The sequence below is a fragment of the Dipodomys merriami genome, unplaced genomic scaffold, assembly GCF_024711535.1.
Source record: "Dipodomys merriami isolate MVZ:Mamm:240054 unplaced genomic scaffold, mDipMer1.0.p SCAF_2, whole genome shotgun sequence".
Classification (NCBI taxonomy): domain Eukaryota; kingdom Metazoa; phylum Chordata; class Mammalia; order Rodentia; family Heteromyidae; genus Dipodomys; species Dipodomys merriami.
Window position 1 is genome coordinate 121947432 of NW_027203381.1, and position 14142 is coordinate 121961573.

Below are 14142 nucleotides of genomic sequence, written 5' to 3' on the forward strand. Positions count from 1 at the left end.
CAGGCAGCTGGAGGCAAAGCTGAGAGCAGACTCACCCCTCACCAACGCACGCCTTGCCTCGGGAGAGGGCCCATGTGCTGGAGAGCAGGACAGACTGGAACGCACGGCAGTCATCTGACGGGATAATGTCACCTGACCTGGGATGCTGTCCTGTGACCCTAAGCAAACAACATAGTCATGCTCATGAGGTGAAGATTGTCCCGGGGTGGGCATCAGCTAGGTGGCCCTGGGCCCGGAGCTCAGGGGCCTCATCGCACAACCCAGCTCTTCATCTAACTTTTCACATAAGCAGGTCACTCGGAGGGGGCCAGATTTCCAGGTCTCCGGAAATAAATATCTTTGCTTAGTAAAAATCACTCTTGGGGTAGTGTATGAGCTGGACAGCTTAACGAGAAAAATAAGCTTAAGCCAAATACTTGGGTTTCAAATGACAGGCAGCAAGAAGCACAGCGTTTCATGTTCCTAGGAGTGAGGACTTTAATCTGAAGCTCTCCCTGTGCTGAGACTAAACTCCCAGAAAGGATCAGCCTCTTCATCCCTGTCAAAATCATCTGCAGATTTTTTCCCTTGAACATTTTAATGCCAGTTTTGTCCCAAGATGAGTGTCATCTTTTTTTATCGCGAGTGGAACACAGGGTGGCAGGCATTCAGAGGTTAGCAGGCTCTGATGATGGAGATCTGGGGTGGGGGGAATCTAGAAAGGAGCCACGGGTGTCTCAGGACTGTGGGGCTGTGATACTGAGCTGCTAATCTCAGGCTTATGGAGGCTTGTCCTGGCTCCACACAGTTAAGACCACTCTGACAGTGCTTAAAGCAGCAGGAACACAGCCAGTGCTGTGTTGCTTTTGTGTGTGTGTGTGTGTGTGTGTGTGTGTGTGTGTGTATTTAGTAAGTTGTGGTCTCTTGGAGGCTAGGCCCTCACCAGGTGACCTGGAATGATCAGGGGCCCTTGTAGGTGATGGTGCAGGGGGGGGGGGGGGAGAATGGGGGGGGAAGGGCGAGAGAGGGGTCCCGCAGTCTAGCAGCATCCCTTCCTCAGGAGTCAAGGTCAAGAACCTTAGGTGTGACCGACTGATTCCCCTTTACACCGCAGGACCACAGGCCTGTGGGCTGGGCTGGGCATCGGGCCGCTTGTCTCCTGTGGAGACAGAGACATGCTGGCACTGTCTATGTGAACCGGGCCGCCGACCGGCTCTCCCGACAGCCCAGGGCACCCAGTTACTAGGGATGGTGTTTTTCTTTCTGGTTTTGGAAGCCAGAGGTGCTGTTTTTAAATGCCATCCATGGAGTCCCTTTACGGGCAAAGCTTTGTTTCAGCTCCCCAGCACTGACTCGGTTTCTAGTCTTCTTGTTTCAGTCCTGAGATTGGCCTGGCCCAGCCAAGCAGCTCTGGTCATCTCACCTCTGACCCTGCGCTGGGGCAGGGGGAGCGCGGCCCTCCGTGCGGCCTCTCCAGCCTCGCAGTGCATATTCAGTTCCAAATGGCCGCAGGGACCCCAAGAGAAAGTGCAGCACCGCTGTCTTTTTTAGCCAGGCCTCTGGGTCAGGACATCACCCTGCCATGGCCTGAGGGGAGCATTTACAAAGCCCATCAGAGGGAGGGGGAAGCCCAGGCCTGGTGTCTTTAGGGGAGAATAGCAAATTCTGGAATGAAGTACGGGCAGGAAACAGCATCCCCACTTAAAAATCCAAGCTGCCACACTGACATCTTGGTGACTTGTTTCCTCACCTCCACAGCGCAAGGCTGATGGGCTGATGTACAGGGGACATGGCTGAATGCTGGTCGGCTCGAGCAGTTCTACCTGGTGAAAGAGCAACATTCCCATGGGCATGACCAAGTGCCAGACACTGGCGATTCCTGTCTGTGCCCTGGATCCTCCCAGCAGCCCTGAGTGAAGACTGCTCCTTTGCCTGTTGGTCAGTCGAGGGGCTGAGGGAGAGCTGCTTCGCGTGCTGCTCAAGAGAATGGAGGCACCCATCTGCAGTCCCTGGCCCCAGGCTCCAGAGGCCTGTTGGTCGTTTGTGTGTTTAACCTCAAACAATGAGGAGAAATATGGCCAAAGTGCCTGGCATGCATGGATAGAAGTGCCCCAGCGAGAACCCCTTTGTACTTTAATGCATGCTAATAAACATTTATTTAAAATAATTTAAAATCCTTTAGCCTGATAGTCTTTAAACTCTCTTGATTAGCCAGCCCATAGCTGGAAAGCAGCTGAGCAAATTCCCCCATTTAATAGAAAATATTAAGTATACTGTTAAACATGCATGATGAAAAAGGATGAGATAAAGTGAAATAAACAATATTTCAAAAGGATTCATCTACTTTTAAAAGCACTGAGCAAAAACTTAGGTGCAGGGCTCAAGCCTAGGCCCCAGCTAGTTAGGAGGTAGAGATTGGAGAATGGTAGTTGGGAGCCAGCCCCAGCAAAAAGAAATTGTAGAGACTTTGTCTCAACCAACGATTGGGTGAGGTAGTAAGTACCTGTTGTCCCATCTTCACGGGGAGCACGGTGGCTGGGCACAGTCATGTGTATCTGCTTTCCCGGGGACCCAGGGAAGTACAGGCAGGAGACAACCCAGCCTGCTGGCCTGGGCATAAAGTGAGACCCTATCTTGAAAATGGGGTCAGAGGCATGGCTGAAGTGGAAGAAGGCCTCTCTAGCAAGCACACAGCCCTGAGTTCAGTTCCCAGCACTGCAAACAAAGCAAAGAAAAGACACTGTGCAACCAAGCACACAGCCCTGAGTTCAGTTCCCAGCACTGCAAACAAAGCAAAGAAAAGACACTGTGCAACCAAGCACACAGCCCTGAGTTCAGTTCCCAGCACTGCAAACAAAGCAAAGAAAAGACACTGTGCAACCAATTTAACACTATTGCTAACCTAAGTTAGAGTTTTAGTACTATTTAGGGAGGCTAGTGTGAATGGATATGCTCTATTATTTTAAACACCTCAGTTTAGTACATTGTGAAACTTGAGATTTCAAGGGTCTTGTCTGAGACAGTTGTTTCAATAGCTGCTGTCATAACTAAAAAGAATACCTCGGAAAAATGCAGATTCAAATTTTTAAAAGTGTTGGCTGCACTTGCCAAACCATGGTATTCTTTACTCCGTTCATCCATCAATTATGTAAAGGCTGTCACTGACATTTGGCTGGCAAATTTCCATCTTCCCCAACCCCAGTTACTATGCCACCAACTATTTGGATAGAATGAATTAGTGTATTTTTAACAAAGGGATTTAAAACTCACTGAAAACTTTGATTTGAAGAACTTTTCCTAACAGATTGGAAAAGTGTTTGCGTATTTTTAAAATGAGTGTTTTTATAGGTGACAGATTTAACAGAGCTCATGACATTACAAACAGCTCCACATGCCTGTTGTCAGGATACTGCTTGTATTTTTTGCTTCTTCTCAGGCCAGTTATTTTTCAGAGTGTTAAAAACTACATTTTACCTAAAAGAGACAGATTATGTAAGATCTCTGCTTTTTGTTAAAAGTGCTGATGGCATTGGCTGCTCAGGCTGATGAGAATTGTGATTGTGTTAAAAGTGCTGGTGGAACCTAGTGTGAAAATGCACTCCTATAATCCCAGCTGCTAAGGAGGCTGAGGCAGGAGGATCACAAGTTGGATGCTAGTCCACAGGATCTTTCTGGCAAGCTAAGCAAGACCTAAGCAAGGCTAAGGATGTGGCTCAAGTGGTAGAGCACTTGCCTACTGGGAGTGAGCCCTGGATTCCACCCTAGTATTACAGACCAGGCCCAAGCTGCCAGGCACCTTAGGGTATTGTTTCTGTCCTGGCTTCTGATGGCCTGATAACCCTGACCAGTGCTGTTCTGTTGCTCTTGGACTGTGGGGTTGTGTGTGCGTGTGTGCTCAGTGTGCTGCAGGGTTGTGTGTGCATGTGTACTCCGTGCTGCAGGGTTGTGTGTGCGTGTGTACTCAGTGTGCTGCAGGGTTGTGTGTGCGTGTGTGCTCAGTGTGCTGCGTGGTTGTGTGTGCATGTGTACTCCGTGCTGCAGGGTTGTGTGTGCGTGTATACTCTGTGCTGTGGGGTTGTGTGTGCGTGTGTACTCTGTGCTGCGATGTTGTGTGTGCGTGTGTACTCTGTGCTGCAGGATTGTGTGTGCATGTGTACTCCGTGCTGCAGGGTTGTGTGTGCATGTGTACTCTGTGCTGCAGGGTTGTGTGTGCGTGTGGGCTCAGTGTTCTGTGAGATTGTGTGTGTATGTGTACTCTGTGCTGCAGGGTTGTGTGTGCGTGTGTACTCAGTGTGCTGTGGCATTGTGTGTGCGTGTGTACTCAGTGGGCTGCAGGGTTGTGTGTGCATGTGTACTCTGTGCTGCAGGGTTGTGTGTGCGTGTGTGCTCAGTGTGCTGCATGGTTGTGTGTGCGTGTGTGCTCAGTGTGCTGCGTGGTTGTGTGTGCATGTGTACTCTGTGCTGCAGGGTTGTGTGTGCGTGTGTACTCAGTGTTGCTGTGAGGTTGTGTGTGCGTGTGTACTCAGTGTTGCTGTGAGGTTGTGTGTGCATGTGTACTCTGTGCTGCAGGGTTGTGTGTGTATGTGTACTCCGTGCTGCAGGGTTGTGTGTGCGTGTGTACTCAGTGTGCTGCAGGGTTGTGTGTGCGTGTGTACTCAGTGTGCTGCAGGGTTGTGTGTGCGTGTGTGCTCAGTGTGCTGCAGGGTTGTGTGTGTGTGTATACTCCGTGCTGCAGGGTTGTGTGTGTGTGTATACTCTGTGCTGCAGGGTTGTGTGTGCATGTGTGCTCAGTGTGCTGCGGGGTTGTGTGTGTGTGTGGACTCAGTGTTGCTGTGAGGTTGTGTGTGCGTGTGTACTCTGTGCTGCGGGGTTGTGTGTGTGTATGTACTCTGCTGCAGGGTTGTGTGTGCATGTGTACTCAGTGTTGCTGTGAGGTTGTGTGTGCATGTGTACTCTGCTGCAGGGTTGTGTGTGCGTGTGCAGTCATTGTGCTGCAGGGTTGTGTGTGCGTGTGTACTCTGTGCTTCAGGGTTGTGTGTGCGTGTGTACTCTGTGCTGTGGGGTTGTGTGTACGTGTGTACTCTGTGCTGCAGGGTTGTGTGGGCATGTGCAGTCATTGTGCTGCGGCGTTGTGTGTGCGTGTGTACTCTGTGCTGCAGGGCTGTGTGGGCATGTGCAGTCATTGTGCTAAGGGTTGTATGTGCGTGTGTACTCAGTGTGCTGCAGGTTTGTGTGGGCATGTACAGTCATTGTGCTGCGGCGTTGTGTGTGCGTGTGTACTCTGTGCTGCAGGGCTGTGTGGGCATGTGCAGTCATTGTGCTGCGGCGTTGTGTGTACGTGTGTACTCTGTGCTGCAGGGCTGTGTGGGCATGTGCAGTCATTGTGCTAAGGGTTGTATGTGCGTGTGTACTCAGTGTGCTGCAGGGTTGTGTGTGCATGTGTACTCAGTGTTGCTGTGAGGTTGTGTGTGCATGTGTACTCTGTTGCAGGGTTGTGTGTGCGTGTGTACTCAGTGTTGCTGTGAGGTTGTGTGCATGTGTACTCTGCTGCAGGGTTGTGTGTGCGTGTGCAGTCATTGTGCTGCAGGGTTGTGTGTGTGTGTGTACTCTGTGCTTCAGGGTTGTATGTGCGTGTGTACTCAGTGTGCTGCAGGGTTGTGTGTGCATGTGCAGTGTGCTGCGGGGTTGTGTGTACGTGTGTACTCTGTGCTGCAGGGTTGTGTGTGCGTGTGTACTCTGTGCTGTGGGGTTGTGTGTGCGTGTGTACTCTGTGCTGCGGGGTTGTGTGTACGTGTGTACTCTGTGCTGCAGGGTTGTGTGTGCGTGTGCAGTCATTGTGCTGCGGGGTTGTGTGTACGTGTGTACTCTGTGCTGCAGGGTTGTGTGTGCGTGTGTACTCTGTGCTGCGGGGTTGTGTGTGCGTGTGTACTCTGTGCTGCAGGGTTGTGTGGGCATGTGCAGTCATTGTGCTGTGGGGTTGTGTGTACGTGTGTACTCTGTGCTGCAGGGTTGTGTGGGCATGTGCAGTCATTGTGCTAAGGGTTGTATGTGCGTGTGTACTCAGTGTGCTGCAGGGTTGTGTGTGCATGTGCAGTGTGCTGCGGGGTTGTGTGTGCGTGTGTACCTGGTGTGCAGCCGGTGTGTCTTCTACAGTCCCTTATTTACTTGGTGAGGGAAAGCTAATTAGAGCAGAATATGCAGTCTGTAAGTCCTCAGCACACACACCTGAGGGAGGCCCTCGGGGATAGGAAGTCTGTGGGGCTAAGAGGGTGTCCCACATCCTTCCTATGTGAACCCAGCCGGGGCCTCTGGACCTGGAATTCCTGAAGGTCATGTTCAAAGCCTGTGTCCCCAGGGCAGTCACCTTCCATGCACCTCATGGCTATGAGGAGCGATGGGGATGGGGGGGGGGCGAGGAGAGGAAGGATAGTGCTCATGTGGGACAAAGACCACCCCCGGAGCGACACTGGCCCAGAGAGTGAGAGTGAGAGAGAGCTGGGGGCGGGGAGAGAGTGCACAGCCAGCCTCTCGACGGCTAGGAAGCCTGCTCATCCCCCATGCCATGGTGGACGGTGTGGGTCTGCACACTGCTGTGGGGCCTGTGGGGCTCATGGCTGAGCCTCTCCTGGGACACATGTCCTCACCTGCACAGCAAAGCTCTGGGCCAGCCGCACACTGTCATTCTGTCTCTCCCTGTCTGCTCTGTCATGATCCAAGATCATGAAAACACTCAGCGCACTGCTGCCTCTGGAGCCACGTCTGCTCTGTGGCCTCAACTCTGTCCCCCGCAGGCAGAGGCCGCTCCCCTTTCAGTCCTCGGTTCAGAGAAGGCAGCAGATTTTCAGCCTCTGTGAAATGACAGTTTAGCTGGGTACACTTTCAGCTGGGCAGAAATTCAACCTCTGATGAATTATAGTTTCTCTGGGTATAAATCCAGCCAGCCACCTGATGGTTTGGCTGGGAACAAACCCTGAAGAGACTTATTTTCCTCTGAAACTACAGATATTATTTTCTTCTCAGATGCTCTGCTGCACTTTTGTTTTTGGCTTCCTGGGGTTTTGAACTCTGGACCTCATGCTTGCTAAGCTGCTGCTCTACCACTTGAGATACCCTCTACTCCTATTTTTTTCCCCCACTTATTTTTGAGATAGGGTCTTGCTTCCTGCTGGGAGCGTGCCTGAGCTTTGATCTGGATGCTTTGGGACTCTATTCTTGCTGTAATCTCAGTTTCCCTCTGTGGGGATGGAGTCTCCTGGATTTTTCTGCCAGGGCTGGGCTAGAACTATGATCCTTTCAGCCTCTCAGGTACCTAGGATCACAGGCATCAGCTACTGCACTCAGCTATGGAACGACAAGGGGCCTTAGGAACTGTTCTGCCTGGGATGTCCCGGAACTGTGATTCTCTTCTCAGCCTTCCACACAGGCAGTGCGTGGCATGAGCGTTGCATGCATGAGCAGCTGTGCCCAGCTCTGCATCTTTATTGATCTCACTATTGCTCACTTAAGCATCTACTTTTTCTCTCTAGATATTTTTAAAGTTGCTTTTCTATTTTGAGATTCTGTATTTTAGTTTGCTCAAGTCTGAACAAAAGTCTTGTCTTTCTCAATTTTCAATTATTTTCAGTTATGAGTTGAATTCTGCCCCTTACCCACCTCCCCAATTCCTGTGTTGAAATTCTAACTCCAGAACCTAAGAGTGTGTCTTTGTGGAGATAGGGCCCTTGAAAAGGTAATTAATTTAAAATGAGATTGTAGAAGTGGGTCCTAATTCAACATGACTGGTGTCCTTATGAAAGGAGGAGATCAGGACACAAACCACGGAGGGAGACCTGTGTAGGGACAGAGAAAATACATGGATTCCGTGAGGCTGAGGAAAGAAGCCACAAAGGAGCCAGTTCTTGACCTTGACTTCCAGAATCTAGGACTATGAAAGAATAAATTTGGTTCATTATCCACTGGTCTGTTTTGCTTTATGATGGCAACCTGAGAATACTTTTTTTTCCAACCTGGAAAGTTCCGAGTCATTATCTGTTTGAGCATTGTCTCTCATTCTCCTCTTGCTGCCTGCTCTGCTTTGAATATATGTTATCTCTACATTATTAAAGGTGAAGGGTCAGTTATACGAGTGGGATTGGTGCCTTTAGAAACCACCAGTAAGACACCCTTCCGTCTTCTGCCATGTGAGGACACAGCAACAAGATGCCATCTTGGGACAGAGACGGAATCTGCCGGCATGTCGATTGTGAATTTCCAACCTCCAAAACCATGACCAATAAATTCAAGCTGCTTATAATTTCCTACTCTCAGCTACTTAGTTACAGTAGCAGAAACAGACTAACATTTTGCCTATGTGGGAATCTCATCCTGTTTTCTTCGTGGTCTGCATTTATTTTTGTGGTATTGGGGTTTGAACTCAGGACTTTGTGCATTGCTATGAAGGGCTCTACCACTACCTTAAATATATTTTTAATCTTTATGTGCTGTTCTCTAGATATTTTCATCATTATATTTTAGTTTGTTAATTTTTCTTTCCATTCATCTATTTTTACTTCTTCCTTATTTCTGTGATTAGATTTTTCATATCTGGAGTTTCTAAACTATATGCTTTTTAAAAATTATTCATGTTGCCTTCCATTTTTACATTGTTTTTATGCTTTTTTTCTGGTTTTGGGGGCCTGGCCCTGTTGCTCCTTCTGCCTGCCCATGCTTTCTGTTGTTCGCTTTCCCTTGCATGGACTGAACACATTCAGTATGAGCTCATCCTTCAGCCTGCAGAAACGCCCTTACAGGAAACATGTGCCTCTTTCTTCCCAGACGCTCTCTTCACATTAAGCAATTTTTTAGTTTAATTTTTTAGCTGAAATCCACACACAGAGAATGAGTAGAAATTCTTCCTTCCACCATTACATGTCTCACTCTCAAAGATTTCAGTTCCTTTGGGAGTCTTTGTTTTCCTATTTAGATCCCTAGACAGAGGGAAAACTTCCTTGCTGATTTCTCAGAAAAGTGGATAGCATCCATCTAGTCTTTAAACGGATGAGACGGCCCTTGAGGGTCTTGGCCTTCCCCAGGCTTGTTCAGGGAGGGCTGACCCAGGGTCTATCTGATATTCCACTTCACACTGTCCCACCTGACCCAACCCTCAGAGAACTATAGGCCCTCTGTTCCTCCCAAATCCACTCCCTGGTCAACTCTGGTATTGACTTCTCAGTCCATTTCCACTCTCGTAAAAATTGCCTCCCTCCCTCCCTCTCTTTCTTTCTCCCTTTCGTTTTCCCCCCTCTCTCTCTCTCTCTCTCTCTCTCTCTCTCTCTCTCTCTCTCTCTCTCTCTCTCTCTCTCTCTCATCTTTCACCTGTTTAACTACAACTTTATTATTAATGCCCTTTATTCTTAGCCCAGGTTCTGTACAAGCTGATTGCTCAGCTTCAAGATTTGTCTTCAGAGGCTTGGTGCAGCTTCTGCAACCAAAGAGCTCAGAGGATGGAATCATTCTACTTCCTGTTGCTCACTAACCACAGCTCCCCCCATCCTGGCATTTAACCCCCCCCCCCACTTCCATATTGCACCCTGTGGTCTTAGGCGTTTTCTGAAGAATCACATCCCTCACAGAAAACAAGGTTCCACGGGGTTTGGACTGGCCAGGCTCAGCACCTTGACAGTGGGAATGCTGATCTGAATGGAGGGGCACGCAGACTCTTTGTGAGCCAAGGCAGTTCCTGGATTCCTAGCTTGGGGGCCAGGGCAGAGTTTGGGTCCCCTTCCCCACTTAATTTACATTTTAACAATGTATTTCTCGTCATTTACACTCTTTGATTTTTACCTTAAGCCAGAGGTCCTTGTTTGCAAAAATGACTAAATGAACATGTATCCATTTCACAGTCCAATAAAACAGGAAGGCAGTGCAGTCACTAAATGACTTGGACATTAGGAAAACTAGTGATGGGCTGGCCAAGCTTTTTCTGCCAACCTCTCTTTTTCACAAAGGAAATCTTCTAAGCAGTCTTGCTCATTTAAATTGTGCAGTAGAGATGATTGTGACAATGGAGGGTTAAAGTGACTAATTTAAAACAAGAAGCAGTTGAATGTAAAAGTCAATTTTAAAACCTTAATTGTATGTGTGCACGAAGATCTCTCCTGTCTGCCTGCCTGTCCCCAGGACTTGGAAGCTTTGAGCTTCTCCGCCAGTCTCTTCCCTCCTGCAGCCCAGCGGGATGTTTGGAAGGGTGGAAGCTCACAACCAAAACCAAGAGCTGTTCTAATTTTAGAGTCTTAATGGTGCCCAGGGGGAGGGGCTTTGGCTGCCACTGCGCTGAAAGTCTTCCCAAAATAAAAGTTCAGGTGACCTGTGCGCTTCAGTTGCTTGTGTGACGTGCGTTCAGACGTGGCTTTCCTCTGTTTACACAGAACATCAGAAACCTAGTGTAAGCCAAAGATGAAAGCCGAGCTGTTCCGATGGCAGCTGGGGAGCAAGCTCCTCCCCAAGAAGGATGGGAATGGCCCTGCCTTGAGAATGCTGTCCTCCCTGCTCTCTGCCTTTCGTCTTTCGTTTTCTTCTTTTATCATTCTCCTATGTCTGTCTGTCTGTGTCTGTCTTTCTCTGTCTTACCTTTTTCATCATGTCTATCATCCATCTGTATCATCTACCTTTCATTATCTCTCTGTCCCTTTCTATCTCTTTCTCTGCTGGCAGTGATAGGGACTCCAAGGCCAGACAGATCTGAGTTTTAGAGGTACCACTTCAAGGCAGGCCTATGACTCACTTGCTTCTTGATGGGAGGGATGAGAATTTGAATGCAGTGGCCCTAGTCAACTGGGCATGATGGGGTAAAAGGAGGACCAGGGCCATTATCAATGGGGCATGATGGGACAAATGCAGGACCAGGGCCATTGTCAACTGGGCATGATGGAGGTAAATGCAGGACTTGAGCCATTCTCCACAACCAGATATTGGAACCCCCACAAGAGTCCCTGCTTGGCTGGTCCATACTGGAATCCTTTTACATCCAAGATATTTTGTGTTGTGGGATTTCATTCATGGTTTGAACCCAAGTTAGTGACATCTAGTTTGATAGCGCAAATATCTGTCCACTCTTCCCACTTCAGAGCCACCTGCAGATAGGAAAGCAGGTGATGGGCCTGTGGTCCCTGGTACTGTTGGTTTCCAGCAGTCAGATGGGGAGGCATTGGGAGGTGCGGCCTGGACAGGGTGTGGATGCTGAAGTCTGAGGAGATGCAGAGTGTGGTCTGGGAGAAGTTGCGGGACTGAGTTGGCAGGCTCTGGGTTTAGGAGGCAGGGCAGAGGGGCACTGGCTACCGGGCCAGCTCTAAGTGAAAAGTGTGTGTGTGTGTGAAGACTGGATCTCCTGGAGTCCTTGGTCTTTCCACTGCATTCCTACCATCACCCCAGCTCGGTGCAGCTCTGCTGTCTCAGTGCAGGTGTCAGTCAGTCCCTCTCCCAGGACAATGAGGCTGTGAGTCTGGTGAGTAGGAGCTGTCCATTAGGCAGGGCAACGGGGGATGGGGTGGCACAAGGGACCTTTAATGGCCTCATTCTATAAAGGCTCACCGCACCCAACACAGACCAGGTAAGTTAGGTTGGGTGCATATGATTCTGATGTCAAGAAGGAGAAAAGTAGACCTGAGCCTCATGCTTTGTGTTTCTGTATTTTTCTTGAGCATCCAATGGGGGCATTGGCTTCTTGTCCTCTGGCATCCACTCCAGCACTCTGGCTCTACAGTCTTAAGCACAGCAGGCCCACTGCAGGGAGCCTTTCCAGAGATGCTAGTGTCCAAGGGAAGGGAAGAAGTACTGGGAACAGCAGCTAGGTGTCCGCTGGAGGTGTGGTCTTCTGAGAGGGGCTTCTCAGGGTGGTTCCCGAGGCCAGGAGTTCTTTCCAGGTAGAGGTTCAGCCTGGAGGCGGAGTCCAGCTGGAGAACCGACTCCCCTTGTGGGCAGCCTGATCCCAAAGGCTTGCAGAGGAGGCAGGGAGAGCGGACGCCAGCAGCCTGGTGCAGGGAGGGGAGGTGGGGGAGGGCGGTCATCTATCTCAGAGGACTTGACATTAATTACCACCCTGACTGCCTGTATGCAACTATTTTCCCAGCACTCTTAGCCATCTAATGTGGTGCTAAAGGAGGCTCCCACCCCTTCCCCTCCAGATGTCCCGGCCTGCGGAAATGCAGCCACTTCCCAGCTCCCTGTGCAGGGATGTGTGTGACAGTCAGGAGGGCCAAGTGCTTGGAGACTTCCCAGGGCTTGGTCTGACATCATTCCAAGCAAATGATAATTACAAGGCTCCTTCCCTTCCCACTCCCCAACCCCCCACAAGACACATGGAGATATTTATAAATGCAAGCCCCTGGTGCCCTTCTCCTGGGAAGGCCAGTGCTGCTGGTGCTGCCAGCGCTAATGGAAGGAAGGCAGGAAGCCACACAGATGGATCAGCAGGAGCTTCACTGGGGAGGCCACTGCAGCCCCAGCAGCCTGGGCCTGGGGTGGCGGGGTGCCTGCCCTGGGCTCTCAGGGATCTGCTGAGAAGCAATGACATGTGAACACACTGGGATTGTCTCGTGTGTCAAGGGCGGGGCTGAGAGATGAACCTCTCCCCCCTCCCCCTCCTTTCCTTTGCAGGGCTGGCAGGAACTAGAAATAATTGAAAGTTGTTAGGGTCCAACATGCTGTCCTGAAAACACTATCATTACTCTCCTAATGACTAAGTGTGTCTTCCAGGAGCAGATGCAGGCAGCCCAGAGGCCACAGGCTGGCAGCGAGGCGGAGCCGGAGGAGGCTGGCAGCCTGTAATCTAGGATCTGGAGGGCGCTTCCCCAGACCCCTCCGCAGCTCCGGCCTCCAGGGCTCCGCCCTGGTCCCTCCAGACCCTTTGCCCTCAGTTGAAGCCGCAGACAATGTGGTGATCGTTCAGAAACGGACTCAGCCCCTGCCTTTGGCCAAACCCCGCAGCAGGACGCACCTCCCTGCAGATCCCCGCGGTGTCTCTCGGGGTGCCGCCGGTGGCAGGGCCTGCTCCAGGCCTCCGTCCCGGAGCACAGCGTCCCAGCGGGGATTCTGCCGCGTCCCGCCCGTGACCTGCCCCGGGGCGGCGGCTCCGCGCCAACGCCACCCTTCCCTTTCTAAAGCCTGTTTCCGAATTTCACGGGTGGCACTTGAAGCACGCGGGTTTGCACGTCTCCTGACCAGCTGACTGGTGACGGCTGCCGGCCTTCCCTGCGGAGTCTAGAACTTTCTCCCGTGAGACCCAGGGACGCGGCGACCTGCTTGCCTTGGGGGACTGTGGGAGGCCTCCGGGCCTCCGTCTCCGCGGCGGGCATGGGGGTGACTGGGGTGCCGTGGCAGGACCCCGCCCGCCGGGAGGGGCACGCCCGGCCGCCCGAAGGCGCGTCACCCCGTCAGGGGCCGGGGCGGTCACGGAGGAATCGGGCTGCCGAGCTGGCGCCTGCCCGCCCCGGGGCCTCGGGGCCACCTGCGGAGGCCAAGGCTGCCCTGGGGGGCGGGGGCCGCCCAGGCCCGGCCCCGCTCCCGGAGCCACGCCGGCGCAGGCCGGGCGCAGTCGGCGGAGGCGGGGCCGGCCGGGGAAGGCCCGGCGCCGCCCGCAGGGTGCCCGGGACCCACCGAGCAGGCCAGGCGCGCCATCTCGGCCGCCGTCCCGCAGGCGGAGTGGCCGGGCCGGGCGGGGCGGGGCGGCGCGGGGACCGGTCAGCCCGGGACACCAGGCCCTTCGTCCCAAAGCCGCGTTCCTCGCCTCCCCCGTAGGGCGGCTCCGCTCCCTCCTCACACAGCCACGCCCGCGGCCCCGCCGTCGCTGCCCGCCCTCCGCTCCACCCTGTGCCGGCTTTTGGCTCCTCCCTACCCAGGTCCCGCCCCAGCTCTGGCTCTGCCCCGATCAGTGGCTAGCGTCCCCGGAGCCCCGCCTCCCCGGAGCCCCGCCTCCCGAGGCCCCGCCTCCCGAGGCCCCGCCCCTGTCCGTGGTAAGCCTTCGCGGAGCCCCGCCTCCCCAGAGCCCCGCCTCCCGAGGCCCCGCCTCCCCGGAGCTCCGCCTCCCGAGGCCCCGCCTCCCGAGGCCCCGCCCCTGTCCGTGGTAAGCCTTCGCGGAGCCCCGCCTCCGAGCCCCGTCTTCCCAGAGCCCCGCCTCCCACAGCCCTG